We start from the raw sequence: 24263 nt of genomic DNA, 5'->3' as shown, positions 1-24263 counted from the left end.
AATCTCCTGCCCATCCCTAATTGCCCTTGAACTGAGTGTCTGGCCGAACTTTTCAGAGGTAAGAGGCAAATAGATTGTTGTAATTTTGGAGTCACAGTTTGCTAGGCTAAAGGCGGGTTTTATTCCCGCAGGACATTCGTGAGCAAAATGGATTTTTACCACATTCTGGTAATTTCACGGATACCATTACCTTTGGTACCTTATTCCAGATGGGATTTAGATTATCCCATTGGCATGGTGGTATTTTAAACTGAAGTCTGGACTGCTGGGATGATGAATACAGTAACATAGCCATCGTGTCCACATTCCCCCTTCAATAAAAGGAGTTTCACAGGATCAGGGATGGCAGCCAAATAGGACTTTGGACAGAGAGGGGAGTGAAACTTTGTCACAGTTCTGTCATACGTAAGGTAGCTTGATGAATAATAACCATTCATCCCCTTAAGGATTGTGTCGTGTGATCATCTGCAGACTATTGCTGCAACTCTGTTTAGTGAAAGAGATCCCAGAAGAAGAAAATGTCTGTAAATGAAGGCTTTACAGAGCTGTTTCATGTTTGAGTTGTTTTTCATGCTGGTTTAATTCCTTACTGACTAGAGAGTGAATAAGGGCGAAACTGATGGTAGAAGTGTTCGTTGATAAAACTGTAAAATTAAAAAGTCAAGCTAGAATTAGAATACAAAATATTGGGTCTGATCTCTTCTGACTGAGATATCTAGATGTGTCACCATTCAGATGACATAGTACTCGATGAAACAGGAAAGTGTCACCCGAACCATTCAATTTCCAGGCAAGTAGTCTACCTACATTACAGAGAGGGTGGAAGGAAGAATTTACCACTGTCCATTGAGCTGGCAATGCAGATAAAGGACTTGCTTGTCAAGAATCAGATTAATACACTCAATGGCCACTTTATTAGGTATGCCTGTACACCTGCTTGTTAATGCAAATATCTAATCAGCCAGACATGTGATAGCAACTCAATGCATAAAAGCACGCAGACATGGTCAAGAGGTTCAGCTGTTGTTCAGACCAAACGTCAGAATAGGGAAGAAATGTGATCTAAGTGACCTTGACTGCTGGTGGCAGAAGGGGTGGTTTGAGTATATCAGAATCTGCTGGTCTCCTTTGATCTTTATGCACAACGTTCTCTAGCATTGATGGACAATGGTGCAAAAAACGTTAAGTATCCAGTGAGCGGCAGTTCTGTGGGCAAAAATGCCTTGTTAATGAGAGAGGTCAGAGGAGAATGACCACACCATTTCTGTGCTGAACCTCTGTACAGTTATATGACTCTAAACTGACAACAAGGTGACAGTTACTCAAATAACCACGTTACGACAGTGGTGTGCAGAAGAGCATCTCTGAACACACAGCAAGTCGAGCCTTGTAGTGGATGGGCTACAGCAGCAGATTCAGTGGATGAAGAAAGGTTGAGTAGATTTGTGAATAGGAGCAAAAGAGAGGATATTATTGAAACAAAGAAGATGGTAGGTGGAAAGGCTCACTTCTATACTGTATGACTTTAAAAGGATGAGAATAGGAAAAGCAATGATGAACAGGAGTGAAAAAGGAAAATTGTAATTTACTCAAACGGAAAGCAGTTGTTGATTAAATGGTTATTGCAATCATACTTGAAAATGCAAGTCTCCAAATATAGATGATAAAATTACTCTTGGAAGGGTAAAAAGTACCCTACGTGTAAAGTAGTGGGTATTAATTTTGTTAACAAATGTGTGCATTTTTGTTGTACTGTAAGTGAGGGTAAAATTGGGGAAGTCCAGATAATAAAGTTCATTTGCTTGAATTAAAGGCATGAGTCACAGCTACATTATAAAGTTCAAAAGCTGTGCCTTTCTCATAAGACAGCCAATTCACATCTGCCGTAATTACCGTCTCAAGACTCCGATTAGCTCTCCCTGTTGAGCTGCACGTACACTAGGCTGAATACACACCAAGCATTATGTTGTTGGATAGAACATTTGCAGAATTGTGTCGCATGCATTGATTTGTGTGGCCCTCCTGTTTTATTTAAATGACCAAGTTCATGTGGACTGACATCTCAAATTTCCACAGAGAAACTACACTGCATAACTATTGGAAGATTTTAACTATTTGCCTAGTTAGGCAAGTTTAGGGCTGAATCTTGCTTGCTGATAATGGATCTTGAAAGTAATTACTGCATTTGTTGTTCAGACTGAAAGGCTTCCTTGTGAGAGTAATGATTGATGTGGTGGTCACAACCTGATGGCTTGTATAAATTCTGTTGCATTAATTGGATTAATAGAAAACAGTCTGGAATAAAAATATTCCACAAAAAGGTTTACATTCAACGTTGGTTCTGAAACTACCTGCTGGGGTACTGGTTTTCCAGTTGCTGAAGATATTCAAGGCCGAGGAAGATAGACAATTGGAGAGCCAAGAGCTCTGGGATTCTGGAGTCAAAAATAAAGAGCAGAAACATTATAATCTCATTGAATAGTGGAACAGGCTGGAGGGTATCAATGGCCAACACTGGTTCCTATTTCTATTGTTCTCATGTTGTGCCCCATCACTTCAGAAAATGACAGCTAAAAACATCCCTCAAGAGAAATGATGGAAATAGTCATACATGCCACTTTGTCATCGAGTCATAAAATACAGCACAGAAACAGGCCCTTCAGCCCATCTAGTCCATGCTGAACCATTAACCTGCCAGAGACCTGCACCCGGACCATATCTCTCCATACCCCTCCCCTCCATATACCTATCCAAAGTTCTCTTTAAGTGTTGAAATCAAACCTTCATCCATCACTTCCACTGGTAGCTCGTTCCATACTCTCACCACCCTCTGAGTGAAGAAGCTCCCCCTCATGTTCCCCTTAAAACATTTCACCTTTCACCCTTAACCCATGACCTCTGGTTGTACTCTCACCCAACCCCAGTGGAAAAAAAGCCTGCTTGGATTTACCTTTTCTAAATTCTTCATAATTTTGTATACCTCTATCAAATCTCCCCTCAATATACTGTGTTCTAGGGAAGAAAGTCCTAACCTATTGGACTTTTCTCTATAACTCAGATCCTCAAGTCCTGGCAACATCCTTGTAAATTTTCTTCCTGCACTCTTTCAGTCTTTCTTACATCTTTCCTGCATGTAGGTGACTAAAACTGCACACAATATTCCAAATTAGGCCTCAGAAAAGTCTTATAAAATTTCAATGTAACATCCCAACAATTTCAACATAACTTTCCTACTGAGTTCCAGCAGAATACCATGGAATCTCAGGGCAGTGAAACTGAATCTATAGCATCACTGGAAAATATGGCATTAAACTAAAATGTGCTATCTTTGGTTACCTAGCATTGGTGTAGGAGGAAATTCTTTTATGATCTGATGGACATTGGTGCCTGTACTTTCAAATGCTATATGCAGGTTTTATAGTGGCTACTTTATTATATATTAGCTACTTGTTTACTGACTTTGTATTTTTAAATTTCAGAAATACTTTATTCATAAAAAAACAGTATACACAACAAAAGAAACATTGCAAAAATAAACTTAAGTATGTGCTGGGGTTGATAGGTCATCTGTACAGGAAAGAGCTGACTGTGAATGCCCCTTTCACTGTCAGTTAAGTAAGGTCTTGGTGCTCGTTGGTGTGATCTAGTGATGAGGTACTCTGCCGGCTGGTTTGGCCAGTCTGTTCAGGGGACCACCCTACTCTATCCATGGGTCCCTCTCTGACATGTTGTGCTGATCACTGCCTGGTGGAATTGTGGTCAAAAATGTCTGTCTTGTAAATACACTTCCACAAACAACAAGTAGTGTGACTATATCCAGCTGACGGGGCTGATCCACAGTAGAATGGCCAGGTCTAACTTCCACAAGACTTTGCAAAGTTAGAACCACAGCATATAGGGAGGCTCGGTTCACATGTATTTTGGGTCCACACATTGAAAGTACGTACCTCTATCATCAACTCAGGGAACGTGCTGCAAATTCCAATCACTCTGGAGATGAAGAAGCCTTGCATTTCATCACATGTAGTTCCTTCACTTGGTATCTCCACAGTTCTGTGTTCTCTTTTCTAGAGAATGTAGTAGCCATTTCAGAAAACTTGATTTTGCATTGGGTGGCCACTTCATTAGGTACGGGAGTAAAACCCAGTGTAGTCTTCTGCTGCCGCAGTCCATCGACATCAAGGTTCGATGTGTTATGCATTCAGAGATGCGCTTCTGCATACCACTGTTGTAACATGTGGCAATTTGATTTGCTGTCACCTTTCTGTCAGCTGAACTAGTCTGGCTATACTCCTTTGACCTCTCTCATTTACAAGGCATTTTTTCCCACTGAATATTTTGTTTATCACACCATTCTCTGTAAGCTCTGGAGACTGTTGTGCGTGAAGATCCCAGGAGATCTGTAGTTTCTGACTACCCCATCTGTTAAAAACAATCATTCCACTGTCAAACTCACTTAGATCACAATCTCTTCGCCATGCTGATGTTTAGTCCGAACAACAACTGAACCTCTTGACTTAATGCTCGATGCTCTTATGCACTGGGATGCTGCCACGCTTTTGCATGAACAAGCAGGTGTACAGGTGTACCTAATAAAGAGTGTATAAATAACATCTTTGATGAGTAGGTCCTTCAGATTTGCAAAATTACGATGACCTGTTCATGATCTTAGCTCCATTAGGAAGGTATCTCAGAAATTATCTACAGGAGGTACCTAATAATGTGGCCACTGAGAAGAAGTCAGTTGAAAAGTTTACCCTGGAAGATGAAGTTCTGTGAATTTTAATGGAAATTATAACATCTAAAATGCACTTAATTCCTAATGTCTTCCTACGGCCAGCTTCATTTGACTTTAAAGAACAGTCCTACTTTTCTGTGTGTAAGATTGTTTAGGATTGCAGTTACTGTTGTGCCTGCAGAAAGAATTATTATACAAATGCTTGTAACAATTTACCCTTGCTACATTAAACATCACTGTAATAATGCAAATCAAGTGTACTTACACTGGAAGCTTAGTGCTGATGCAAAGTTTATTCGGCTCCCACGTGAACATTAAGGGGCCTAGAAATCATTTTCTTTAATACCATGCTTTTATGCACTATGTAAGTGAAATTCATCTAAAACTCAATTAGTAAATGTAATCAGGCTTCTTGTGTGTACGTCCATAAATTCAATCTGAGCCACTAAGCAGGGAGGCAGTTATCAAATAGAATACAATACACATCTTGAACATAATTTATGCATAATCTTCTATTTACTTAATTTCTGGGAACATCACAGACCACTCACAGTGAAACATGCTAGAAATAGAAAGTTGAAGCCTGCTTTGTTGTTAAAGAGGGCCTTACTTAACTGGTTCTCTGCCATAAAGTCCATTATTTTGCAGGTAGGGTCTCCTTCAAGTAGTTGTTTAATCTTTGCTCCTATCCGTGCAAGTATCTTTAAGAATCATGTTTATGTGTCCCACTGACCACTGAGCCCTCTCCAGGCTTCATCCTGATTGGCTCTTCACCAGTGTGACTGACATCCAACCTGCCCAACCACAATACCCAACCGTTGTCCCACTATATGAAGCTCCTGATGCTTCCTTCCTTTAATGCTTCCAGTATCCATGCCTTAAACCCTCTTAGTTCCTTATTCTCCCTATGTTCCCCATACTAAATATGGCCAATGCTCCAAATCTTCTCAATCTCCTGCTTATGGTTCTCCCTTCCCTTGATGTCCAGTGATGCCCAAAGCTTCAAACAGCCTCAAATTCTAATGGTCCAAACTCCCAAAGGTGTTCGAGCTCGCGGAGGAAAGGTCTTTCTTTGCACAAAAGTCCAAGACCTGTTCTACTGCGGTCACAACTTAGGACTCATGCACAACAGAACTATGCTGACATAGGATTGAAATGAAACAATGCACGTCATGGTGTAGCCAATATAGCGGCTTCCGCATAGTTCCAGTGACCTGTGTTCAATCATAACCCCTGATACATCTAGAGTGCGATTTCCTCGTTATCCCATGACTGTGTGGGTTTCAGGTTTCCTCCTTCATCTCCAAGACGTGCATGTTGGCAAATTAATTGGCCATTGAAAATTGCTATTAGTGTGCAGTGAATGGTAGAATCTGGCTGCAGAGGTGGGGGGTGGGGTGGGAGTTGAAAGGAATGTGGGGAGAAAAGTAACTAATTCACAATTAGAGTAAATGAGTACTTGTTGGTCAGTGTGGGTTCAGAGAGCCAAAGGACCCATTTCCATGTTGCACGACTCTGGTTCTAATGTCTAAGCTCTCCATAGCGTGCCATTTTAATAGACTGAGTGAGGGCTATAGAGTTCTAGCACAAGGAATGTTTATTAGCTGACAAGGGCCAAAGTAAATCTGAAGCGAAGATGCAATCTTTTCATTACACTTTGCTGCACTGTCACTCCTGCCCCAGTTCGGACAAATTTCAGTCACCTATGGGAAACCAAGAGCTGGAGCATACGTTGCCAAAGCACCTTCACCCTCTTGAATCCGTGACCCGCCTTCAGGCAGGCTCCCCTCACAACACGCTGGAGGAACTCAGCAGGTCGGGCAGCATCCGTGGAAATGTCGACTCATCGTCTCTACAGATGCTGCCCGACCTGCTGAGTTCCTCCAGAGTGTTGTGAGTGTTGCTTTGATGCCAGCATTTGCAGATTATTTTGTGTTTAAGGCTCCCCTCCCTGCCTGTTGTCAGAACGAGGATGCACACTGGGGAAGTATCAGGTGAGATCTGCCATCAACAATATACCATAAAGTCATGTGAACGTTGGAGTTATATTTGAAAGGTTGGACCTAACCGAGTAGATCAGATTTTGAAACATGATCATTACTCTCTACTGAGGGACCTGGCAGGTCACGTCCCATCCTCCCCAAGTGCAAAACCAAGCTTACACTGCTTTCTTTGTCCTCCAACATAAAGGCTTGTTTACAAAATCAGTTTTGCACCACAGGCTTTTAAACGGGAACACTGGGGGTGATGTGGTTGACAACTTTTTTCTTCTGAGCAGCTCCCTCCTTTCTTCAGAGCGGTTCCCTCTTTTTTTTTTTTGTACCTCATTGTGTTGCACGCCTTACACGAGTATCTGATTTGCTGCCCCTTGACACCAAGTTCCTCCTCTAACAACATTCCAATATTGTTCTTATATAAAAGAGACTTAGCAATGACATCCAAAGGACTAGAAGTCAACTAAAGGAAACCGTATCATTTCGGGAATATGTGAGTGTTGGTGCCAGTTATAGGGAAGTCTTCATGCACACTTTAGCTTGAAGTAGGTATCTCTTATAAAGCATAGAACATTACACAAAATATAGGCCCTTTGGCCTATGATGTAGTTCTCACCTTTTAACCTACTCTAAGAACAATATAACTCTTTCCTCCTACATAATCATCCAATTTCCTTTCATCCCTGCACCTATCTAAAAGTTTCTTAAATGTCCGTAATGTGCCTGCCCCAATCACCACCCCTGGCTGTCACCATTCTCTGTGTAAAAAAAACTTGCCTCTGACATCCCCTGATACTTTCCTCCCATCACCTTAAAATTATGCCCCCTTATATTAACCAATTCTGCCCTGGAGAAAAAAAAATCTTTGGCTATCCACCCTATCTAAGCCTCTTATCATTTGTACACCTCTATCAAGTCACCTCTCATCCTCCTTCTCTCCAAAGAGAAAAGCCCGAGCTCACTCAACCTTTCTTCATAAGACGTGCCCTAGCAGCATACTGGTAGAAATATAGCAAGTCCGCAATGCACTAACCCTTAGCCTTATGTATTTGGAAACTGGAGCATCCTGAGGAAACACAGATGATCACAGAGAGAATGTATAAACTCCTTACAGGCAGCGACAGGGACTGAACTCAGACCTCTGGCTCTGCAATGCATTACACTAACCACTGCAATACCGTACCAGGTGAATGGCAGCACCCGGGGAGTGTTGTGGAGCAGAGTGTCAGAGTACATACTTTGCTGAAAGTGGTGCTACAAGTAGATAGGGTGGTGGAGAAGGCGCACGGCATGCGGGCCTTCATCAGTCAGAGTGTCGAGTCTTAGAGTCGGAAAGTTATATCTCAATGTACAAGAATGTTGCAGAAGCTGCATTTAGAGCATTGTACATGGCTTTCGTCGCCATGTGATAGGAAATATGTAATTAAGCTGGGAAGAGTGCAAACAAGCTTTACAAGATAACTTGAGTTATAAGAGGGGTTTGGAGGCTGGGAGGTTAGCCCATGGAACATAGAAGACTGAGAGGATACCTGATAGTGGTGTATAAAGTCATGAGGGGTATTGAAAGGGTAACTGCACACTGTCTTTGGGAAGAGGAACCAAAAACTACAAGGCGTAGTTTTAATGAGAGAGAGTTTTAATGTAAAGGGGACCTGTGGAGTTCAGCTTTTCTTCATGCCTTATGAACCTTGTTTCTGTGCTTCTGAACACTGCAGACAAAGGGGTCTGAAACTCTGGTGGAACAATCAGCACAAAGCGAGTGCAGCTTCTTATCATGATTTTGGGAGGAAAGGAGGATCGAACTTGACTTGCATGCAGCAATAACAAGTTACATTCATGGAGCACCTGTAATGGCTGCACTCTCCGTGGGCCTGTTGTAGGTGGTAGACTGTGGCAATCAAAGAGAACATTATGGAACTGAGATCAAGGAAATGCCAGAGGAAACCACATATAAATCAGACAAACAGAAGGAAAATGCTAAATAGAGTGCTGCATTACCTCAAGGGAAATGCCAGTATTAATAACTGTTGTTCACAAGTATACAAGGGATAGGAAGGATCTCTATGAAGCTAAAGGAGTTGACAGGCAGCATACGGACCTTGGGATAGTGTTGATTAGGAGAACTCTGGAACTAGTTCGTTGTTCAGCTTGGGGGTTCTTTTGGGAAAAGTCACTGTATGGATAAAGTATTGAGTTCACAATTTTTATTTCCTTTTTCTGGGAGACATCACTTTTGGTCTTGTTCAGTGTTTAGGCAATTTTGGGTGCAAGTTTGCGTGCTGCTTGCTGTACTGTTTTCAGTCTCTGAGATGAAATATGCACTGTATTTCCCATACATTAGGCCAGCAGTGAAAAGGAAGAAATGCAAATCTACTTAATAATGCAATTAGAGGGCATGTAGACACTTGAATTGGTAATAATAAGCAAACACAAATGTTTCTGGAGCAGAACAGCTATAGATTTGGCTATAAAAGAATGAAGAAAGCTTCAACAGTCACGAAGAGGAAACAACTGGTGACGCCTCCTCCTCCCGTGAGAGAAGGTAGGTGGGTTGGACTTTTTATTGACTGCCCGTTACTGCAGGACTTATGAGGAGGAGCAGAAATCAGGCAGCATCAGAGTCTCCGGAATGCATAGAAGCATAAGAATGTGCCAGTAATCGATCACTGTCCAACTCCAATCCTCTACCCCCCCACCCCCCCAAACATCTATTGCCTTGAGATCTGATGTCCTCCCCCCTACCCAATAACCATAGGTAGGACTGGCCAAAATGAGCCCATTCCCAATGACATTCACAACCATCAATCCCACCCTTGTAACAGACTACCAGAGACACATTGTCAAACTCCCCTCCAATGTGCCAGCTCAGTTGCAGCTTTGGGTACTCTGGATTTTTTTTATGCTATGCTTCTAATATAAAATTCAAACATTAAAGGGCAACATCATGCCAATGTAAGTTGCCAACATATACATATAATACAAAGAGCAAATAAATTTCTGCACATGGCTTGAACAAGAATCCAATAATTGTTCAATTCAGTGGGGAATGGAGGTGAAATTTCTTTAGGCAGGGAGCAGATTTAACTGACTACAATATACGCTGGTGATACAGTGTGATATTAGTGAGCAAAGAGGACAAGGAGAGAGGAATAGAATACATTGGTTGGTTTAATTGAATAACACTAGAAGACTTGCTTAGAGTATGGACCTGGCATGGATCTGTTGGCCTGTTTCTGTGTGGCAATATTCAATCTGCCAATGACACCCACTCCTCCTATTCAAACTCTGATGAGTAATTCCACTGCACATGAGCCTAAACCTTCTCCCAAATTCTTGCATTCATTTCCTCATACAAGATCAGGTTTTCCCCCTCTCCATCCCAGAGCTGCCTGTCTTCAAAACTGCGAAAGTAATGCCAAAAAAATTTGTCAGATGCAGGGCTTCCTAGATTTATTAAATCTACTACCCCCATTTCCCACCTCACAACATTTCCTTTCTCGCTCAGCTCTTGTAGTTCATCTTACAGCTGTTAAAGCGTTAATTATTTTAGTAACCTAATCTATTGCTGTTCCACTATTCTTAAACTGCAGTTTTACTAACCCTCCTAAGTTAGTGACATCCAAACACCTGGATTTACAACTCTTCATTATCTCATTCAAGCTAGAACAATATTGATTGGCATCATTTGTTAGTCAGTTTCTCTATTATAATTGGATTGGCTTTTATTTGTTATCTTTCATCCTGAATTCTGACACTTGCACAATTATCTGCACCATCTTCAAATTCGCAGTCAAGCTTTCCAATTCCTTTCTCTTAGTGATTAATAAACATTGACTCTGGCACATGCAGAGCTCAAGTAGTAACCATTTGTCACAGAGTAGTTCATGATAAAGACAAGTGTGGAACTCATTCAGTGTCCAGCTTAAATACTTTGTCCTCAGTCAGCTAGGATTCAGCCCTGTACAGTAGCAATGCCACAGCATACCACAGTATACACCATCCACCACCCTATCGATTATTTACAAGATTTCATTAGGATTTGGCAAGAGCTGTTCTCCAAGAAGCCACGTTATATTACAGTTATCCCTTCTCTGTCTCAGTAGTTATTTGGAATACTTCTAATGATGCCTGCCAAAAACTCTCCTACAACATGTCATATTAATGAACTCTTGTTATTCAGAATATTTATTGTTGTTCCTTTTGAAAGCTGCCGTAAGTTATTCCCTCAAATCCATGAGAAAACTAATAAATTCTTAAATACATAAACAAGAGGTTGACTGGATACAGCTCCCAGATATTAGAGAAGATATTTTCAGACCCCAAGCTTCTCCTGAATTATCACCTGTACACATATAAGACCTTGGTCAGACCCCACTTGGAGTACTGTGTTCAGTTCTGGTCACCTTACTACAGGAAGGATGTGGATACCGTAGAGAGAGTGCAGAGGAGATTTACAAGGATGTTGCCTGGATCGGAGGGAGTATGTTATGAGAAGAGGTTGAGTGCACTTGGCCTTTTCTCCATGGAGCTATAGAGGATGAGAGGTGACCTGATAGAGGTGTATAAGATGATGAGGGGCATTGATCATGTGGATAGCTAGAGGCTGTTTCCCAGGACTGAAGTGGCTAACATGAGGGGGCATAGTTTTAGGGTGCTTGGAAATAGGTACCGAGGGGATGTCAGGAGTAAGTTTTTCCACACAGAGTGGTGGCTGCATGGAATTCACTGCTGGCAGCGGTGGCGGAGGCCGATACAGTAAGGTCTTTTAAGAGCCTCTTGGATAGGTACATGGAGCTTAGAAAAATAGAGGGCTATGCACTAGGGAAATTCTAGGCAGATTCTAGAGTAGGTTACATGGTCGGTACAACATTGTGGGCCAAAGGGCCTGTAATGTGCTGTAAGTTTCTATGATCTACATTCTGTGTTCTATTTTCCTACGTGGACAGTCAATTGTGTGAATAGTTAACAACCCCACTGAAGTAGAAACTGGTGAAAAATAAGCAGTTGAATTACCTTACATATTCTGAGAGCTTTTCTGAATTTTTATGGATATATTATTCAATAGCTGTATGCAATCTTTAATTCCCCTCTGATTCTTAGCATAATCAAAAAAAAAAGGTTCTTGAAAGTAACTTGTTACCCATCCCTGTTTCACTGAGAAGAGGATGACGATATGGCGGATGGCAATGAGGAGGTGTAGAAGAGTGAGGTAGATCAGTTGGTTGAGTGGTATCTCAATAACAACCTTGCACTCAACATCAGAAAGACCAAGGAGCTGAATGTGCACTTCAGGAAGGGGAAGTCTTGAGAATACACACCTATCCTCATTGAGGGGTTAATGATGGAAAGGGTGAGTACATTCAAGTTCATGGGTGTCAGCATCTCAGAGGATTAATCCTGGGCCAATGAGTTGATGCAATCGGAAGAAGCCATGCCAGTGGCTACACTTTATTAGAAGTTTGAGGAGACTTGACATGTCACCTACGATTCTAGCAAATTTCTACAAATGTACCATGGAGAACATTCTTAAAAGTTGCTGGTGAACACAGCAGGCCAGGCAGCATCTATAGGAATAAGAACAGTTGATGTTTTGGGCTGAGACCTGACGAAGGGTCTCGGCCCGAAACGTCGACTGTAGCTCTTCCTAGAGATGCTGCCTGGCCTGCTGCGTTCACCAGCAATCTTGTGTGTGTTGCTTGAAATTCCAGCATCTGCAGATTTCCTCGTGTTTGCATGGAGTACATTCTGGCTGGTTTGGAGGCTCCAATGCACAAGATTGAAAGAAACTTGAGAGGGCTGTAGAGTCAGTCAGCTCCATCGTGGGCACAAGCCCACCGACAAGGACTTCATTTGAAGATCGTGCCTGAAGAACATAGCATCCATAGAAACCTCACCATCTGGGACATCAAAGGTGCTGATGAACCAGCATACAGGAGGGAGATTGAAAATCTGGCTGAGTGGTGCCACAACCACATCCTCTCACTCAATGTCAGCAAGACGAAGGAGCTGATTATTGACCTCACAAGGAGAAAACCAGAGGTCTATGAGCCAGTTCTTATCAGAGTGGAGAGGGTCAGCAACTTTAAGTCCTTCGGTGTTATTATTTCAGAGGAACTCTCCTGGGTCCAGCACATAAATGCCGTTATGAAGAAAGCACAGCTGCCCCTCAACTTCCTTAGAAGTTTACAAAGATTCGGCATAACATCTAAAAGTTTGATGACGTGTAGAGATATTAGGTGGAGAGTGCTTTGACTTGTTGCTGTGCAAACACCATGCCCTTGAACTGAAAATCCTACAAAAAGCAGTGGATGCAGCCTATTCCATCACTGGTAAAGTCCTCCCCACCATTGAGCACATTTACACAGCGCTGTTGCAGGAAAGCAGCATCCATCATTCAGGCTATGCTGTCTCTTCGTCGCTGCCATCAGGAAGATGATGACTCAGGGCCCACAGCACCAGGTTCAGGAACAATTTGTACCCCCAACCATCAGAGTCTTGAACCAGAGGGGATAACTTCACTCAATCCCATCACTGACCTGTTCCCACAACATATGGATTCACTTTCAAGGACTCTTCATTTCATGTTCTTGATATTTATTGCTTATTTATTTATTATTATCATAATTAATTTTTCTTCTGTCTTTGCACAGTGTGTTGTCTTTTGCACGCTGGTTGTGGTCTGTCCTGTTTTAAGCTGTCTTTCATTGACTCTGTTGTGTTTCTTGGATTTACTGTGCATGATCACAAGAAAATGAACCTGAGGGTTGTATGTGGTGAAAATATGTATTTGATAATAAATTTACTTTGAACTTTGAGGTACAGAAGCCCAAAGACATATAATCAATGTTTCTTCCCCTCCTCTATCAGATGAACACTACCTCACTATTCCTCTTTTGAACTATTGATTTATTTTATTTTTATTGTAACTTAGTGATTGTTACATTTTTCACCACTGCCACTGAACAACAAATGTCAAAGATAATAAACTTGATTCTGATTCTGTGTCTGCTCCTTGCAGGTACACAGTTAACCAGTTTGAGTTAGTTTGATCATATGCTGTCTTATTTGCCCCTCTAACCACACAGATGTTCTTTGCATTAAGAAACTTCTAGAGGTAATATCACAGCCTTAACTCTGACAGCAATTTCTGGGCTTGCAATCTTTCTGTGTAATTTCCAAATAAGTCACCATGACTCTCAAAATTTTCATGGCTCTGTACTCCTGATTCATATGTTTGCTCCACCTTTCCTTCACTGATAACATGGATGAGAAAGCTGGAATAGGATCCATGAACATTAATGAAAGAGGTGTATAATATACAGCATAAAATAGGATATTATATTCTCAGTCTGACATTGTAGGATTAATTTTGTTTCTGCTTTGGCTCCGATCTCATACATTTCCTAGTATTCTTTACAAATCAGTTCAGTGTCCCACCTCTCTCTTGATACCCTTCAGCTCCACACTCTAACTCTGAACTTGTGCACACCACCAATTGCCTTTACTATTGAGAAAGTCACTCGTCAAGACTAAAAGTTTAATTTCCTCCTTAAACTAACCTGTTTCTTTAACTCTCGTTTAGTTATAGAGTACTATAGCCCTTTGGCCCATCTAAGCCATGCCAACCTGATCTTCCTGCACCGGGACCATTTCCCTCCATGCCCCTTCCATCCATGTACCCATCCAAACTTCTCTTAAATGTTAACGTTGAACCTGCATCCACAAATCCACTGGCAGTTTGTTCCACTCTCACACCACCTTCTGAATGAAGAAATTTTCTTTCAAGATATTAAAGCTTTACTTACCCCGTCCTCCTACCTCCTTTTATGACTCAGCCTCGCTTTGTTTGACAGTTCCTCCTCTGAAACTCCTTAGGAGTGTTTGATTATATTTTTGGTTGTGACAGCGCCCAAATGCATTACTTAATACAGCAGCAGGAAACAGATGAATGAGTTTATATATCTTAATTAGTAAAATAGCACAGGTGAGCTTGTACATTCTATCAGTCAAAATCCTCGGGTTAAAGTTGCCTTCCAATAACAATCATGCAACTAGTCAGCTGTGTAACTATGTCAATGCTAATCTCAAATTAATCCAGGAAGTTACTATTTTAGTACAGTCTCTGGTTTGCAAATATGTTCTTTCATTCATAGCTTTCATAACTACCCAGGTAACCTGCATGAAAAGTCAAAATTCAGGTAGCAAGAAACAGGTTTTTAAAAAAAAAACGGATATGAATGTATTCACATAATGGCCAAACAAAAGAGTGCCGTGCTGTTGATATTCCGACTAACCTGGAGAAACTTAAATTTGCACACATACCAGGATTTTCATACTTTTTAGTGCTTTTATTCCTGTGTTTATAAAAAAAAACAAAAAAAATTCTTGACAGTTGTCAACTGTGGTGTAACCCACAAAGATCATCTGCAGCAAGATTGTCATCTGAACTGTTATGAGAAACAACATCTTATTTGCTGACAGAACAAAATTTTATAAAATTACATTTTCTCCAAAAAGCATTCACTTTCAACAACTCTACCACTTCTCTGACCACCATCAATCCCAAATACAATACTATATTTGCTTTTTGACTGATTTGTCCATGGAGTTCAAGGCCATGGTCAATCTCAGCTTCCTAGCCTCAGGATCGTCCCATCAGCTGTAGCAGATCTCAGCCAAATCAGAGTTTGCTGCTCAGTGCTGCATTAGGGAGGACACTTAAACTATAGTCAAGAAGAGGAAACTTCACCTACTTTACATGAGCCGACAGAACAGGGTTGATTGGTTTTCTCAGAGTGCAAGCATTCAGAGTCTGACTGGTGTTCTAATAGAAATCTCTATGAAAACTCCCAGCATGGAGCACTGAACTCTACCTGAGAGTCTTAATAGTCTTTCTGCTCACAAAAAACCTCCTGCAGACACAGTCCCTTGCCAGCATTGAATAAATACAAGAGATTCTGCAGATGCTGTAAATCTAGAGTAACAGACACAAAATTCTAGATGAACCCAGGAGGTCAGGCAGCATCTATGAGGAGGAATAGAGTTGATGTTTCGGGCCAAAATCCTTCATCAGGACCTTTTGAATAAAAACTTGAGGAGAACTTCTTACATTTCTGATCGAGGATCTCAGATCCAACCTCATAACTATTTCTCTTTTGTATAGAGTTTTTCCAGCATTTCCTGCCCAACTGAGTTTTTCTAGCATTTTCTGTGTTATTTCAGATTTTCAGTTTCTACACTTTTTGATTTTCTTCACATTTTCATCCAGCCAAGAACAAATTTGTTGGCATATCAATACTGTTCTAAACGGGTACATGGTGTACTATTATAGGGACCAATAACTATGTCATAATCATTGATAAAGGTTCATTCAAAGTTCTATTTTTCGTGAGCAGAAAAGATCAAAATATAACCAATCACTTGCGATCAGATTCTTAACTGATCACAGTAAAATATCGTTCAATGTGGAAGACATCACTTTCCTAATAAAATGGAAACCAAGAGAGGAATGGTCTAGATCACAATGAAATGACAATAGTTGGGATCACAATATTGCATTGAAATGTTGTCAAGTGACAGACCTGTTGTGTATTCCAAGCAATTTTAGGACAAATTGCCTTTGAGGGAGTTCAGTTGAACTATAGTTGCAAATCTCTATCATTTTAATGGAGGTACAAGGAACTAAATGCTGAACCTGGAGCAACAAGGTATTGGAGCTTCTCAGGTGTTAATCAACAAATGAGGAGAGAAGTGGATAGTCAACATTTCAGGTCAAGTCTCTTCATTTGGACTGATCTGTCTATTTCCCTCCAGAGATGCTGCTCCATCCACTGAGTTCCTCCAGCATCATGCTTGTTGCTCAAGCATTTTAATGTCTACCATCTTAAACTCCAGGATGGAATGAATGGCAGCTCTCGATTCACGAGAATCATTCCATCGATGTACACTGGGCAACTCTTTCTTTCTATTGCAGTCTCACAAATCTATTCTCATTCCATGCACAGAGAGAGACAGGATCTTCGGAGCACATTTTTTTTTAAAAAAGAAATCATAATGAGCTCTGCATAATTGGAAGAAATGCCAGATTTGTCCAGCTCAATAAATAATGATCTGGTAGAATGGCATATTTTAAACATTTCTATTGTAGAGATTTAAGGGATTTTGATAGAGACTGAAAAAACCATGGCACCCTAAAGAATGAAGCATATAGAAACCTGAAAAATGGTGGAATCACAGATTTTTAAAGATGCACAATGCAAAGAATGAAGGATGAATTTAGGTAACTCATATACCTGAAAAATGTAAGAACATTAGAATTTTCACTAGAACTATAATGGACTTAATATGTCTTGCTTTGAGACCAAAGTTCCATGCATGGGATCATTTCCTGCAACTGTATACATTAAACAATGAAAATATTCATTGCCCTGTTACCCTAATAATTTATTTTGCAGATAAAGAGTGGTATTTGGGGTGATGTTAACAGAGATTCAGAGATTTACAGATAGAAAGACACCAGTTAGGCACTGAAGGAGATCAGAAGATGATTCACAAACATACAGTGAAGTAACCTTTCCATTACAACTGAGAAGACACAATTACAAATTAAAAGTTATAAGCAGTTATATTAGTCACAGAAATAAAACAAGTATTCAAGAAAGAAATATGACTTGGAATCACAATGAATCCATATATTCATTATCACCAGATATATACCTGCACAGCTTTCTCAGTTGGTTTTAGTAAGTGTTTATCTTAATTGATTTGTGAAAAGTATTTTCTCATCAGGAAGGTTCTCTCTCCAACTGCTGTCATAATTAACGATGAAATAGTTGTCAAAAATTAACCAAATGTTAACGTCAATTGTTTTTCATGGTATAAATGATTTTGTTCAGTCATTTTTTTAGATTTTTTTTTAAGAGTTTGAAAACAAGTCAACATAAACTGAAGCATTTCTTAAAGACTTATGACCACAAGTTTAGTATTGTCTGCTTCATGTGGAGAACATTGATGAACAATTAAATTTTCAGTATAATACAGTTAGTCCTGACGAAGGGTCTCGGCCCGAAACATTGACTGTACCTCTTCCTAGAGATGCTGCCTGGCCTGCTGTGTTCACCAGCAACTTTGATGTGTGTTGATTCAGTATAATACATCCAGCTTCATTCAGAACCCAATTTGCCAATCTTTACTATCATGGAGTCAGATTAGAAACAGGTTTTTTGGGAACTGAGGGGTGCCTTTTCAAGGTCTATGATGTCATTGGGTCCTGGTGCTGTTTCCTGCCTTCCTTGCTCAGTAAGACTCATGACATTGGCCTCAGAATCCCATCACCAGCACTTGAAACGAAAGGAAAAGCGGCATTCACTGCTGATTTATTGGCAGTATTGAGTCTTACTGATCAATGGATTTCAGTGCTTGGCTCCTTTTGAATTGTTCTTATTACTCAACCAGTCTAAGCCACTTTAGTTCCTTCTCAGAGAAGCTTCCAAATTTCTTAGTGTTAACAAATTTCATGACATATGCCGGTGATATTCAACCCAATTCTGATTCTGAAAATTATCACTTGCTGCTGGACCGGGTATCATATTCTGCTAGTGGCCCTTAAAATTAGTCCACCTTTTGAATAGCTCCCCTCAGGCTCCTGCCAGAGGGCTGCCGAGGATGTTGTTTGCATCTCCCAGTCTCTGTACCTGGCTGCACTAAACAAGTCACCACTACCTTCCAAAGCAGAGGCAGCGCAATCCGTTACCAATGGGTAACCTATGGGCAAAATGAGGCTGTTCTGGGATTCACCACAGTGATCAGCTTTTCTGGTGCTGACGGCACCATTGATTTCTCTCACACTGCCGGAGGATTAGCCAGGAGCTTTCCATCCACAGAAAAGCTACAACGATAACCACAGTTCAATAAGTAATTCATTGGCTATGAATTGCTAAGAGATGATCTGAGGTCATTAAATGCTTTCGCTATATGAAGATTGACGAAACCTAATGTAAAACTCCATCAGTTTTGTCTGTGGGCGCCCCAGTGTCTTCATCCACAGATATAATTCCTCCGTTATTCCTGCCCTCAACGGGGATATGAATATGTTTTGGACAAAACCACCACACCAGACATAAAGATCAATCACAATGTTCGTTGACTCTTTCAATCTCTTTATACAAAAAGTAACAAAAAGCCTCATAGTGCCTCTTACCCACCTCACCACTCAGCTGATTCTGGGTGAAGAACAGTCAATCTATTCTGCCTGCCTGTAGATAATGGCAATAAGCATGAATTGTTCCATCTTGGGAAGTTAAAGCAGGGCAGGGTTTGCACAGTAAATGGCAGAACCCTGGAGAGTACTGTAAAACAGAGAGATCTAGGGTACAAGTACATAGTGATGAAGAGGCATTTGCCTTCATCAGCCAGAGCAATGAGTGTAAGAGATGTTAGAGCTGTACAAGACTGCACTTGGAGTATTGTGCATAGATACCTAGACAAGTAGGATAAAGATGAAGATTAGCTTTATTTGTCATATATACATCGAAACATACAGTGAAATGCGTCATTTGCGCCAATGACCAACACTGTTCAGAGATGTGCTGGGGGATGCCTGCAAGTGTCACCTTGCCTCTGGTGCCAACATAGCATGCTCACAACTTAATAACCTTAAAACCATGCAACTCATACAAAATGCTGGAGGAGCTCAACAGGCCAGGCAGCATCTGTGGACTTTCCATAGGTGCTCCCTGGCCTGCTGAGTTCCTCCAGCATTTTATGTGTGTTGCTCGGATTTCCAGCATCTGCCGATTTTCTCTTGTTTGTGATTGAGCCTTAAACCATACATCTTTTGGAGCAACCAGAGCAAACCCACGCAGTTACAGAGACAACATAGAAGCTCCTTACAGACAGTGGTGGGAATTGTATCCCGATCTTCCGATTGTGGTGCTGTAAAGCATGACAGTAGGCCTAGGGTGCGGAAAAGGCTCACAAGGATGTTACTGGCATAGGATGACACTAGGTAGGCTAGGACTCTTTCTCTGGAGCATAGGAGGCTCAGGGTGAGCTTATAGAGATACTGTAAATAAAATCATGAGGGGTATAGATACAGTAAGTAGTCACAGTTTGCTTTCCCAGGCTAGGAGAATCTAATGCTAAAGGGTTTAGGTTTGAGTTGAGAGGAAAAGATTTAAAGAGGACCTGAGGGCAACTTTTTCCACACAGAGGGTCATGGGGATATGGAATGAGCTGCCAGAAGAAATGGTCGAGGCGGGTGCAACTATAAAGAAGGACCTTATTCCCTGGAGTTTAGGAGAATGAGAGGAGACTTGATAGAGGGAAAACAAAATTATGAGGGGTATAGATAGGGTAAATGCAAGTGGACTTTTTCAACTGAGGTTGGGTGAGACTAGAGCTAGAGGTTAAAGGTTAAGGGTGAAAGGTGAAATATTTAAGGGGAACCTAAGGGGGAACTTCTTCACTTAGAGGGTGATGCAAATGAAATGAGCTGCTAGCGGAAGTGGTGAATGCAGGTTCAATTTCAACATTTAAGAGAAATTTGGATAGGTACATGGATGCAAGGGGTACGGAGGGCTATCGTACAGGTGCAAGTTGATGGGACTAGGCAGAATAACATTTTGGTATGGACTAGATAGGCTGAAAGACTTGCTTTCTGTGCTGTGGTGCTCTATGACTCTATGACCTGAATTAAAAGATATTTAGGCAGTTTCACAGATAGGAAAGGTTTAGAAGGATAGGGGCTGAACACAAGTAAATGGGATTAGCTCAGGTAGGTACCATGGTTAGCATGGATGTGTTGGGCTGAATGGCCTGTTTCCCTGTTGTATGACTCTATGACATTAAACAGCTGCAATGCAAACAGAGATTTACCAGTCTCGCAAATGTGAAAAGCCATTAAATTATTAATAATAGAAGTTAAGCTCAAACCTTCTGAATTGAATTGAATTGACTTTATTTCTTACATCCTTCACATACATGAGGAGTAAAAATCTTTGTTACATTTCCATCTAAATGTGCAATATACAATCAAAGTAATTTATAATAAATAGAACAGTTAATGTAACAGAAATACACTCAAATCACCATGTGTTAATCAGTCTGACGGCCTGGTGGAAGAAGCTGTCCCGGAGCCTGTTGGTCCTGGCTTTTATGCTGCGGTACTGTTTCCCGAATAGTAACAGCTGGAATAGATTGTGGTTGGAGTGACTTGGGTCCCAAATGATCCTTTGGGCCCTTTTTCCACACCTGTCTCTGTAAATGTCCAGAACGGTGGGAAATTCACAACTACAGATGCACTGGGCTGTCTGCACCACTCCCTGCAGGATCCCATAGGCACAGTTCCCATACTAGGGAATGATACAGCCAGTTAGGATGCTCCCAGTTGTGCTCCTGTAGAAAGTTCTTAGGATTTGGGGGCCCATACCAAACTTCCTCAACTGTCTGAGGTGAAAGAGGCGCTGTAGTGCCTTTTTCACCACACAGCTGGTGTGTTCAGACCATGTGAGGTCCTCGGTGATGTGGATACCGAGGGACTTGAAGCTGATAACCCTGTCGACCCCAGATCTGTCAATGTCAATAGGGGTTATCCCATCTCCATTAAATGGCAATTAAATGGTTAATAATGCTGTTATTTGAAAGTAAATGGCTCCTTCCATTTGTTGACTGTCAATATCATGTGTCTGCAGCTTCATGAGGATTGCTTTAAGTTTACTGTGAGCAACACTGAGGTTAAAGGTGAAAGGTGAATTATTTAAGGGGAACCTAGGGGGAAATTTCTTCACTCAGAGGGTGATGCAAGTGTGGAACGAATGTGGCAAGTTGGGTTTCCGGCTCTGGTTCGGGCTGATAAGGGAAAATTCGAGGATCTCTTTCAGCCCTGCTGGTGGTGCCCAGGGGCCAGGCTCAACTCCGCCCTCGCTTACAGTAGGACAAGTTATAGAAGGTCAAGGACACTGTCCACTTATTTCACTGATGTATCCCAGGCACGCATTCGCTGCTCGATGCAAAATCAAGTTTATCTGAGGGGGAGTCGCGGTTTGATACCAGATTGCACAAGTGCTTCCAATAAAAATTGGATGGCCAGTAAAAGCTGAAGTAGGAACAGGCGTGCACTTTGGGTGTGAGGACCTGATGCAGCATCCAGCGTCCCTGGTGGTCCCCACAGTATTCAGGGTGAATCGTACATGGGATGAAAACCATTTATATGCACCACTGCAACAGGAAAGCAGCATCCGTCATCAAAGACCCCCACCACCCAGGCAATGCCCTCTTCTGGCTACTGCCATTGGACAGGAGGTACAAAGGCCTCAGGCCCTACAACAGCAGGTTCAGAACTGTTATTACCCTACAACCATCAAGCTCCTGAACCAGTGTGGATAACTTCACTCACCCCCCCACTCCGAACTGACTCTGCAACCTCAGACTCACTTCCGAAGACTCTACAACTCATGTTCTCAGTGTTATCTTTTATTAGACTTATATTGTACATTGCTTGTTTGTTAGTGTTTGTCTACATATAGGTTTTCATAAATTAGACCATAAGACCAAAAAAGATAGGAGCAGAATTAGGCCATTTAGCCTATCACAACTGTTACATTAATTCATCATGGCTGATCCACTTTTCCTATCAACCGCATCCTCCTGCCTTCTCCCCGTAACCTTTCACGTCCTGACTAATCAAGAACCTATCAATCTCTGCTTCAAATACACCCATTACATGGCCTCTCACAGCTGCCTCTGAAAATGAACTCCACGGATTCAGCACCCTCTGGCTATAGAAATTCATCCTCATTGCTGTTCTAAATGGACGCCCATCTATTCTGAGGCTGTGCTCTCTGGTCCTGCATTACACCACGATATGAAACATCTTCTCCACATCCACTCTATTATCATTCAATATTCTATAGGTTTCAATGAGATCCCCCCACATTCTTCTAAATTCCAGTAAGTACAGGCTCAGTGTAATCAAACGCTCCTTGCACGATAACCCTTTCATTCCAGGAATCATTCTCATGAACCTCCTCTGAGCCCTCTCCAATGCCAACACATCCTTTCTTCGGTAAGGAGCTCAAAACTGCTCACAGTACTCCAAAGGAGGCCTCACCAGTGACCTGTAAAGTCTTAGTATTACATTCTTGCATTTATATTCTAGTCCTGTCTTTAGAGTATTTTTTCTTTGGGATGTATCTATCCTGCGCCTTTTGAATTTCTTCCAGAAACCCCAGCCATTCCTGTTCTGCTGTTATCCCTATTAGTGACACCCTCCAATGAACTTTGGCCAGCTCCTCTCTCATGACTCTATAATCCCCTTTACTTCTCAGTAGTACTGATACAACTGGCTTAAGCTTATCCCTCTCAACTTGCAGGGAGAAGTCTATTAAATTATGATTACTACTTCCTAAGGGTTCCTTCATCTTAAACACCCTTATCAAATCTGGTCCATTACACATAAATTCTATTATGTTTCTCTTTTTCCTGCAAATGCCTGCAAAAATTCCAAGGTAGTATATGGTAACATATACAGTATGTACTTTGATAATAAATTTATTTTGAACTTTTACAACACCTGGACTGGAAAGGCACAGCTGAACTCTGTCAGCACATTGAAACTTTTTGACAGACCTGCAAAAAAGTCAAGCTAAAGTGAATGATTTACTTCCCATTACAAGGCAGATGAAGTCCTCTCTTCTGTCGTCTGCAGAACAGGAAGAAGATCTCGCACTTAAGTGAGATGCCTCCTGTACAGTGTCCACCATTAGCACCCATTCCCCTCAGGTTAGGTGTAAGAAGACCAGACTCCATAGATTCATTTCCACCTAGTCAGGCTGCCATTCTCTGTGTGGGATTTAAAGCATGGAAGTGTCTGCCCTAAAGGATTCTCTTTCAAGTGTATGTTCTCTTCAAAAGGGTCTAGACCATGGATTCCCAACCTTTTTTATGCCACGGACCAATACCATTCAGCAAAGAGTCTGTGGACCCCAAGTTGGGAACTCCTGTTCTAGATGTTTAGCAGAAATTATAAAGGAAAAGGGATGTTTCAGTATGGCGGCGGAAGGACTGCACAAACAAGCTTACAGTGTGCACTTTTGCAGTGCTTAATGAATTACTGTATCAAAGACTTTTCAGGAAATCTTGTATATTTGTGGGCCTGTGAGAGCTCTGATCAATGATTCCTTCATTACACAGAACTCTCACAGGCCCACACACATCCAAAATTTCCTGCCCCATCTCCTGGGAGCACTGGATCAACTAGTCCTCCTCCAGTCTTGTTCATAAGACAAATCATGCAGAAAGAGACGTAGATAGTTTACATGGGGCTACTGAAAAAGAATGGCAGGTCGGGTGACGAGAAGTAGAATGGGTGTAGATACATATAATACAAATTTGGACATGAGGTCTTGCCAAAAGGTCATGACAGTTTATGCTAGCAATGAGAGGAGAAGACTACAAGATGCATTAATGGCCAGAGTGCAGGAAACAAGAATGTTGTGGATGAATGCATGTTACACATGGGTTTTCCCTGGATG

General features: G+C 41.4%; 1 protein-coding gene across 8 annotated transcripts in view; it reads right to left on the bottom strand.

The window, feature by feature from the left end:
* Positions 1-24263, bottom strand: part of fbxl16 (F-box and leucine-rich repeat protein 16) — a 157861-nt gene that overhangs the window by 92912 nt on the left and 40686 nt on the right. The gene's annotated exons all lie outside the window — the stretch shown is intronic.

Source organism: Mobula birostris, chromosome 9, assembly GCF_030028105.1.
Source record: "Mobula birostris isolate sMobBir1 chromosome 9, sMobBir1.hap1, whole genome shotgun sequence".
Classification (NCBI taxonomy): Eukaryota; Metazoa; Chordata; class Chondrichthyes; order Myliobatiformes; family Myliobatidae; genus Mobula; species Mobula birostris.
The sequence above is the reverse complement of the archived record's forward strand: the minus strand, read 5'-3'. Positions and strand labels throughout refer to the sequence as shown.